Source organism: Nymphaea colorata, unplaced genomic scaffold, assembly GCF_008831285.2.
Source record: "Nymphaea colorata isolate Beijing-Zhang1983 unplaced genomic scaffold, ASM883128v2 scaffold0397, whole genome shotgun sequence".
Taxonomy (NCBI): Eukaryota; Viridiplantae; Streptophyta; class Magnoliopsida; order Nymphaeales; family Nymphaeaceae; genus Nymphaea; species Nymphaea colorata.
The window spans coordinates 8,978-19,054 of NW_022204903.1; the positions used below are offsets into that span (position 1 = coordinate 8,978).

Below are 10,077 nucleotides of genomic sequence, written 5' to 3' on the forward strand. Positions count from 1 at the left end.
TTCAAAATATTTGAAAAAAGCATATTCCATGCAGTTTTCAATTGATTATATGTAATAATAAGGTCCTAATAATCCATCATATTGAAGGTAATAGGATCATTGGTTTCAAAGAGGAATCGTTAGGTTATCAAGTGGACAGGTATTCTTATTCTTCATCCACTTTAATATACAAGAGGAATGATACCTATGTTGCAAGGAGTTTTAAATAGCAAATAGTCGTGAGCTTTTCTTCCATCTCAGCAACTGATCCAATCTAATAGCAAGCCACGTAATAATCCATTTCTTGGTAGCAAATCGAACAGATTTCATTCGGAATCAATTTTTCTTATTTTTTATGAACCTATCTTAAGAAGGCCAATTGCTAGGTTTGAAACTTATACTTCAGTGTCTTTATACCGAAAGATTTTCTAACGTAAAAGAAGAAAGCGTGTATGAAGTTTCCATAGAGAAAGAATTTGGGCAAATGTCTTAGAACAAATGGGTCCTGGATAAGCTCTTTATAATGAATACAAAGTCCCATAAACGTGAGCATGTTAAAGCATACAACTCCATTGGTTCGAGCTGGTATTTGGTCGGGTTTATATTTCTTCATGAGAAAATGGTTGATCATGGGTGACACATAGAGAGCAATAAAAGTTATTCTCTCAAAGTCCTGAATATTGCTAAAAAGCCCATATATCAGAACGCCATGGCAGAAAGAAGCAATAAAGTGATCCAATGGGCCTTATTTGAAAGTGATGCTGCGAAGGGATGTGATGAGGCAGATCATCAATGTGGAAAAGAAGATGAATTTTCCCTAAAAGTAGAGTATTCCTGATCCTTTTTCCAGCAATCTTGAAAGTAGTAGGTTGTATAGCACCATCCAATAGAGAAGGATCGTGCAGAGCGTTAGAGATATCCTGTTTTATTTTAAATCTATGGATGAACTTATTATTGATGTCACGCTAAGAATCCATGCAATAGCGGAAACAAAGAATAGCGTGTAATAATTATCTTATACATTGTATATCTCGGTAGATTATTTTTTCAGTAAGCGCTGGCATTTGAAGAGATGTTGTTTGGATTATAGTCATGTGATGAATCCATAGGAAATATTTACTCGCTTGAGGTTTGGATTTAAGCTCTAACTTAGGTTTCTGAGTTGGAGCTGGTGGGAATTGAGGTAGAGATACCCGCTATTGCTGAAAGTAAAATCAAGATCACTTGAAGCTTCATTAATAATAACGATATATTTGAAATCTCATAAATCTTGATTTGCAAAAGCATGTACCAAAAATGCAATAAGCCTCTATCAACTTAATAACTAATAAGATTAGTAAAGAAAAACTTATCAAGATTATCATATATATATAGGCAAATCTTCAATCAAACTCCTATTTCAGCAATACGTTGCGAAAATGACAAAATTGTCGATTGGATAAGTTGGGAAAGCTATCCTTGCTTACGCCCATAGACTCTGGCACTTTAAGCACGCAAATTTAATTGGTTTTTAATCTTCCGAGTTTTAATCCATTTTTTTTTTGCTCGCTGTATTTTTGCATGTTTAATATCGGCTATCTCAGATAATATACTTTCATCATTCCATCCCATTTCTATATGTATATTTTATGATAAATATACAAACCTTCTATCCTCATCGCATCAAAAACAGATGGCTCGAACAAAGCAAACCGCAAGGAAATCCACTGCCCAAAAGATACCCCGAAAGCAACTCTCTGCCCAAAAATAGCAAGGAAAAGCGCTCCCGTTTTACCCGGGGTGAAGAAACCGCACAGATTCAAACCCGGAGCAGTAGCTCTGAGAGAGATAAGGAGATACCAGAAGTCGACTGAGCTTCTCATACGCAAATTACCCTTCCAGCGACTTGTCCGAGACATTGCTCACGAATTCAAGCAAGACCTTAGGTTTCAGGCTTCGGCAGTGCTAGCTATGCAGGAGGCAGCGGAAGCTTACATGGTATCGTTATTCTAGGATACTAACCTATGTGCCATCCACGCGAAGCGAGTCACAATAATGACTCGGGACCTCCAACTTGCCAAGAGGATCAGAGGAGAAAGGTTCTGAATGATTTTGATAATGAATTGTCATCATCTTCTTGTTTATAGGATTGGCTTGCTTTTGGGAATCCATGATATAATCAATTATACCGTATCAAAGCTTCTTGTTAGGAACCTGTAGAAAAGCATAGATACAGTTGCCAAATCACTGGAGAATTTATTCAAACACAAGAAATTTATGCTAATCTGCAAAATCAAAATAATATGGATAATCATCATCATCTGTAACTTATCAAATACATCGGTTTTGCCTGACCCCATCTCTCGATGATATACTCTCTATGCCCTCCTGCCTCTCCACGAATCGAGTGGAATCCTCTATTGGGTCCCAATTTGTTGTTGGCAGCGGCCTTTAGAACTTCTGGCTCTCCAAGAGCCACCCTCACCACAAACATATGCCGAAGACCGTCGCTATCTGGCGCAGTAAAGCGATTACTCAGCTCGGGATCGTCAGCAAAGTAAGCTCCTCTTCCGTAAAAACCAGTAGGGTTAAAGAAACGCGAATCAAATCCAAACTCTCTAATGCCTTGAATCCCTACAGAGCTGCTACCATGGAAGAGCATTTTGCTGTTGGAGTTAAAGCTTTTGCTTGCGTAATTTGCAGGGTCATTTTCCATAGCCGCCCTCTACATCTCTGTAATGATCCAATGCTCAATGGCTTCATATGCATCATCCCATGCCTTATTGCAAAGTCGTTATATTTTGACCACTTTTATGTTTCTTTTTACTACCATTTAATTGTAGAAAACTGGAGACACGGTCTATATTTTGTTCGGAGGAATTGGAGCGCTTTGAGTTGTATAGTTCTTGTAGACTATGGGAGTGTAAAGCTCGTTTTATTTTATTTTCCAACCTCTTGCAGTAAACTTTTTCAAACGATATGGCCAAATACTTTCCTTCAATTTCTTCATCTCCTTTCTTCTGCAAGAAGCAAGCAGCTCCTAAAGCTAGATTTTCTTCTTTCCTTAAAATTAAAGTGGTATTTTTCTTCCGATCGCATTTGAATTGTTTTTCTTCAGGTAGAGAGTGTTAACGTCGAAGTCGTAAGTGTCGTGGCACATGGTGGTATAGGTTTATATCAGGTCAGCAGTAAAGCCGCCTGTTTGGGCATTCAAATCGAAGAGAAGATGCTTCCTCCAACCATCTTCTTGTATTGTAACCGGGATGCCGAGTTTTGACATTTATTTCTTGAATTTCTATTCATCGAAAAGAACGTAGGGGGAAAGCTATGCGTCAATGTCCGAGGGGGTGACTGTATCATCGACCACTTAGAGATAATTATTTTTTTGATTTTTTTGAAGTAAATTTTTGAGGTTTCCAGCAGGAAGAACCTCCTCTCCATTGACTACCCAATCCCTAACAAATCCTCCCTTTATGGAGCAGTTAAACATGTTGGTGAGTACCCAGCAAACAGCAATCATCCTGGCAGTTCTTGGATACTTTGTGGCTGCGCCTCTTCCGTTCGCCCATCCTTTGAGGACGTATGGCTCTATCCTGCTATCCACAATGTTGTTGACTCGAGCCATTATTTTCTATCTGACATCGTTGGTCAAGAAAGGGCCTTACTATATGTACCTTGGCTTGATTTTAAATTCCTCCTTGCAGATAACTTGACTATCTGCAAACCATCTGAAAAAGGCAACTAGTTTGCCCAACAATTTAGCAATATGAATGTTTTTAATCTTCTTAGCGATGAGGCTGGCTTCGAATGTCTTCGCGTCCCACTAGATCTCAACACCGAAGTTGTTTGCCATTTCGAACTTGGTGGTTTGGAACATGGTCTTGAAATCATAATTTGTCAGCTTCTCAAGCATTGACCTTGTTAACCTGGGGTCGATTTTCGGCATCATAGGGTCTTTTGCTGCCCTCGCTGCTCTATTTTAGATTGCCTAGTCCAGGATGGTGTTTAGTTTGAATTTTATTTCCGGGTTTCTTCTTTTGGTCTATATCAACGAGATGAAAGCATCTGATATCTCTTTGAAATTGCCAATAAAAGTCATCTTTGGGAATTAGTTGACGACCTTGATTCGTTTGTAATTTGTTTTGACTTCAGTTTCAAGTCGATCGAGGACTTATCTTTCTTTTATCGGCATGGCTCCATTGAAATATTTTTCTTCACACTAAATGCCAACAATGGATAATTTGATCTCTTCGTTGACGATACTGGGATCGACCTCTTCACAGATGCTCAAAACGCATTCACTATCAGGACTGATGGAGCTATTGAGCGAAAGGATCAATTTCGGTAGGTTATTCTATTTATACAGGGCTGAGTTATTGTCCATCTTGTATATCACCTTGTATTCTTGATTTTACTAGAAATTAAATGTTGTGTTGCTCCTTAGTTTTTCGAAGAGGTTTTTGTTGGCCCCGAAGATTTGCTGATTGAAGAACAACTTATTTCTGTATGCGCTGATGAGGATCTTGGTGATGGTTTTCCATCGGTACTAAGGACGGATCCAGCAACGCAGCAGCTGAATAATTGTTTAACCTTTTTGATCACTCTGTAGACTGCCATAAACCAAGGCTTGTTTGCAATATAGGGACATTTTATCTTTATGGCGTTGGGGATTTGATCTTTGTTCAAAGTTTTCAGGTTGATTTCCTCTACGATTTTGGCGACAAAGTCATGGATTATCTTGATGTCTCCTCCTTTGTAGAGAGTCTTTGCGTATTTTAGAATATCTACTGCGAGTTGGATGCAGCCATGAAGAAAGATACCAAATAGATCATGTTGGTTGGCAGTTGGCCATCGAAGCCTAGAAGAGGGCATAGTTGTGTTGCGGATTTCCCAGATTTCCATAATTAGTCAGCTTGGAAGCTGTTTTCTAGAGAGTCCGTTTGTCTTCAGAATGCACAAGTCCTGCAGGATTCCTCTTGCATATTCCATCTTCTTGTTGAATTAAGTCTCCTCGTGCTTCAGCTTGCCGAGCAACAGGGCGACGCTGTTGAAGTTACTACCTTGCATCAGCAAAAGCTAGAAGGCAAATGCAGTTAAATCTACTTTTCAAGCTATGTAGGATTGTGCTCTTTTAGGTCTTGATCACTGATATCATTATAAGCCATATAGAAATATTCTCCAGGGCATGTCCTACCGAGACGGCCTTTTCTTTGCTGGATTGAGCTTTTTGAAGAATAATCTTCCTCCGTCACCATGATCTAAAGCTCTGAGTTAAAGGATCTCGACCTTGACATCCTGGAGTCAATCACGTATCTCAATTTCCTGAAGGTAAGTGAAGTTTATGCGATCGCTGTGGCGACAATATGCTTCCGGTTTGGAGATAATATTATTGATCTTTGGGATTTTGGTTTGCTGTGATGGGGTAGGCAAGTCTATTGTATTTATTGGTCAAGATGTTGACAGTGTCGTTGACTTCCTTGATTCCAGGGTAGAAGATGAGCATTTGTTCATCAGGTTGTATCTTTTTGCTGAGCTATACCACTTTATCAATGATTGTTCCTTCGATGGGAGATTCCGTCACTTTGTGCCTAGTTGTTTCGACAAAGAATGTATCACCTTTAGGCCAACTTCTTCGAGTAATTTTCCAATCTTAGTATCAATGGTGCTGAGCAAGGACTAGTTTTAGTTTCTTTTTGCGTATTTGAAGTATACGTAAAGAATGAGTAAAAGCATATCGATGTTTGCTGACCTTTAGTGGATTTAATCGATCATGAGGACGTCGATTTCATCGAAGACTTTCTCCATATTGAAAATGGCTTTCGTTTGAGCATGCCGTCTGTCATGTAGAGCAATCTATTCAGCTCATCGGCACTGCCATCACCGACCTAATATCCTGAAATTCCTTTTCCGAACACGCTGTTAATTCGCTTGTATATTTACCTGCATGGTAATCTTCTTGGCTGAGTAACGACCACTTTTTGATATCCAAGACCGATGAGATAAGGAGGAATTACTGTTGATTTTCCTGAGCCAGTTCCTACCTTTACCATTACGACATCGTTTTTGCTGAGCTTCTATTTAAAGGTTTGGAGATGCTGTGTGATCGGTAGTTGCTATCCAAGGTAAATCCTTCCTAGGATGTTGAGAGATTTGAAATATTTTTAGAATTATTCGGGAGCTAAGGTGCCTGACTTGTATTTTTGATTTGTAGATTCGATAATTGGCTCTAGTTCCTTTATCATCTTATCGATGGCTGAGCTAATAGGCTTTGCTTTTATATTTTCAGTAAGTTTTTACACGAAGGTGTCAATGTATAGCCGTCCAAAGATATCCAAATCGTTTATTTTCTTTTAGATCTATTGTGAGGATTGCTATGCCAGTTTCGAAACGAAAGGATTTTCCAGATCTTAATTTTTGATGAAATTATTGAATTCTTGCTAGAGTTTGTTCAATTTATCCCTTGTGATTAACTCTATGATTCTTATCACTTATCCTGTTAAAAATTTGGTGAAATCTTCGGTTAGTTTTGCCATTACTAATGATGATTTTTTGTTTTTGGCAATTTGTTGGTGGCCTTGTTGATGAACTTATTTGTATCATTGATTTTGATCTTGATTTTTAGTAGCTATTCAAAACGATCTCTGAAGCCTTCCATAATTTTATTGAATTGTTGTTATTGCTATGGTGATATTTGCTCTGCTTTTAATGTATACTCAGCTTCGCTGATAAACTGAGATCGATCCTTGGCTTAGACCCAGCTTGGCACTTTTTTACAATATCCTCGACACTTTGTCCTTCAGTTCGTATAATAGAGTATGGGAAACGTTCTTAAACACATGTTACTTTGAAGACTTCTTTAGATATGCGAAAAACTCTCTATCTTTAGCCTATTTGATTCTTCCAAAGCATCATTGACTCTTTTTTCTATTTTTCTGTTGAATTCGATGAGGAGGTCATTTCCTAATTTAGAGACCATAATCTATGGATCAACTCTGAGGAATTAGCTGCGATAGATGTGCAAAAACTGAGCTTCTTCAGGTATTTTCATCTGTTTGGTTTCTCCAGGCTTCTCTTGGACCATCTCATAACACTTCTGTAGAATCTATCTGAATTTCGCATGGTATTTCAATTGAATTTGGACCTTGAACATCTCACTTCCTATCTATACTTCAATAACATTCATGTCTTGAGCATATCATCATAGGTTATCTTCATCAGTTCATAGGCTTCAGGATGTTCATAGGTAAATTATTGAACCTCATCTAATGTATGAAGAGATTCAAGAAGTTTTTATTTGTCTTCTTGGAGCTTGAAACGACAACACCGGAATTGTTTCTTCCTACTATGCGAGCATCCTAGGCATGATACTGTCGATAACTCCCATTTCGTAAGGCGAAAGCTGGATCCTGAAGTTTTGGTTCTGGTCGTTTTTGGCAATTTCAATGATAAATACTCGATTAGAGCCAAGAAAAAGTAGCGTGATTTTCATCGTTTTTCAAGTTGATAATTGCATCTCTGACCGCTTCTAATCAAAGGGACTTACATCGATAACATTCTTTAACTTGCTTTCAAGCAGTCGGAACTATCGGATGATGGATCCATACAACTTCCGATGAACTTGAAAGGCATATTCGTTTTCTGATCTTTGGGGGTTTGGTTTGCTTGTCATTAAGAGATTCATCAATTAACTGATAGAAAGTAATTTCCTCCCAATTTTTGAAATATTCAATAAGATTTCTGCTCTCAGTTACAATGTTCTTCTAACCGTCTATGGTGAAATCTGAATCGTAGTCAAAAAGGGCCGAAAAACTCCCAAAAACTAGAAGACGTGTGCAAAGGATTGAATCTAAGGCGGCGGGCGCGTTCCTCGAACATCATCATCTTCAAGCATAGGATAGGGATTATTATCGTAGGTCGGCAGATATTCCTATTACCTGATGGCGCTTTTATCTTTATGGCTTGGAATGTATGCTAAAAATCCAAATTTCTTTTTGAACAAACTTTGGGTTACTTTGTCATCGTGGGCAAGCTCCTTAACTTACCAGTTCGCGATATTTATTTCCACTTGCATGTTTTGTTGGGAAAGTTTGATTGGAAAAGAACTCTAGGATCCTTTTTGGGAGCTAAAGATCTTCTCACTTATTTGCTATGATTCGTTTTGAGTAAACTCATATTCTCTCCATTTCTCAATACCAATAACTTTCCAAGTGAAATTTTTGATTGCGCTTCCAAATTCATAGATATCTCTATAGTTCAACGTTCCTTCAAACCTAACTGCTTTATTTTTGACTCCTAGAGAACCGGATATGAACTCTCCGAAGCATATTTCGTTTGTCATTGTGACGATGAGCTGATATCCCTTATCGTCAAACTGTTCGGAATAATAGAATCTTGAATCCTTGGTCTTGGCAATGAGTTCTGTCACATGTTATGGAGTAAGGGGTAAGGGCTGTATTGTTTCTGTTTTGCTGCAGAAGATATAAAACTTGTTGTTTTTATCTTATTATACCAACGATATCTGATCCAGTTTTTCAACAGGAATTCCTTTTCCTCTTAGCAAGCTGTAGTAGGTGTAAAAGTTGGTTGATAGTTATCTTTGAATGTCTACTCTTTGCCTTTCTATAAGCCTGGTCATGCACTTTAAGATTTGGCCTATTGGTCCTTGAGATGGGATTTCCGTGAGGATTTCTTCCAAAAATGTCTTACGACTTGGGTTGTTGATGCATGCGTCAAGGTTGGGTGAATGCATATTCAAATTTTCCACGAGAAAGTCTATTCTCTTTTGGCTCTATAATGCCTTCGTGAGCAAGAAGCTGATGAGAGACTTGCAATTGTAGATAGGCCAGTACCAGATATAGGTCTTTTCTTTGTAGAGTTGTTTTCCGATGTATTAGAAGTACTCTTCAACACTTAGTTTCGAATTTTTGCATTTGATTGTGGCATCCTAAACCTGGTAAAAGTCATGGAAAATATCGAAACCTTCCTTGATGGCTTCCTAGGTTTGGTCGATCAGAGAGCAATTGTTTCTTCTCAACTATATTCCCAAGATGCTGAAGAGAACTTCCTTCAAATTGACAGTGATTATCTCATTCTAAAGGCTTTAGGTAGATAAGATGACTTCATTCACATATTCCTTCAGGCTTTCTCGAGTTTCAGTAAAGTTTTGTATCTTACTGATGATGCCTATCTTCTTTCCGATGTTTTCCACCACCTGCATAAAGACCACTTCTATTTTATCTGCTTGCATATTTTTTACTGTTGACTTCCTTACTTGTTCTTCTGCCTTGATTTCGGTCTTTGGAGCTTTCTTCTTGAGATTTTCTTCCTTAGAGGTTAGAAAAGCTTTGAAAAGCTTGCTTTCCTCCAATGTTTAAAGGATTCTCTCCTATAAATTAACCTCATTGTTTTATGCACAAGCTAAACACATAGCTTTAAGGGCTGCCAATTGCTTAGTCCTTTCATTTGGAAAATCCCATATGTCCTGTTCTTTGATGCGTTCTTTGAATGTTCCCTCTACGATGACGACAAACTCAAACCAAAGTAGATAAAAGACGATCCCGAATTCCCGTTTGATGTATTCTTAGTTTCCCATTTCGGTGAGCAGGTCGCTGATATCAGCTTTTGTGATGTTGAGATCTGAGAGGTTTTCGTAGAGTGTATCAATCATGGGTCTTAGGTATTGGTTTTGTTCTAGGTTGGATAGACACATCTAATATTTCTGGGCATATTTCTAGTATCTCTTGATGATCCGCTTTAAGATGTTCTATACAATGCTTCGAAGCTTTTTGCCATCTAGATTGCCTTGCATTTTAAAATCTTTCTGTAAAAAGTATAAATATACGAGCTTAAACTAAACTTAATTTTTAAAAGACCAATTATAAAATACTTTTACTTATTAATTTACCTTTATCATATGAATCAATTAAGTATAAATATAAAACTAATGAAGAGTTCAAAACTGGCCTTACTCATCCTCGCGACACTCAGTCTAAGCTTAGCCATTGTACAGAAGCAAGGGACGTAAGCCTAAGATTCGTTTGCAATTCCATTGATGAAAAATCTTCAAAAAGAACTAATTGCACGTGCTTGGTGCCATACATAAACACTTGCATCAAAGAT

At 38.0% G+C, this 10,077-nt stretch overlaps 1 pseudogene; it reads left to right on the forward strand.

Annotated features, from left to right (window-relative positions):
* The first annotated feature begins 737 nt into the window (after window positions 1–737).
* On the forward strand, window positions 738–2,064 carry LOC116244935 (uncharacterized; annotated as a pseudogene).
* Window positions 2,065–10,077: the final 8,013 nt, after the last annotated feature.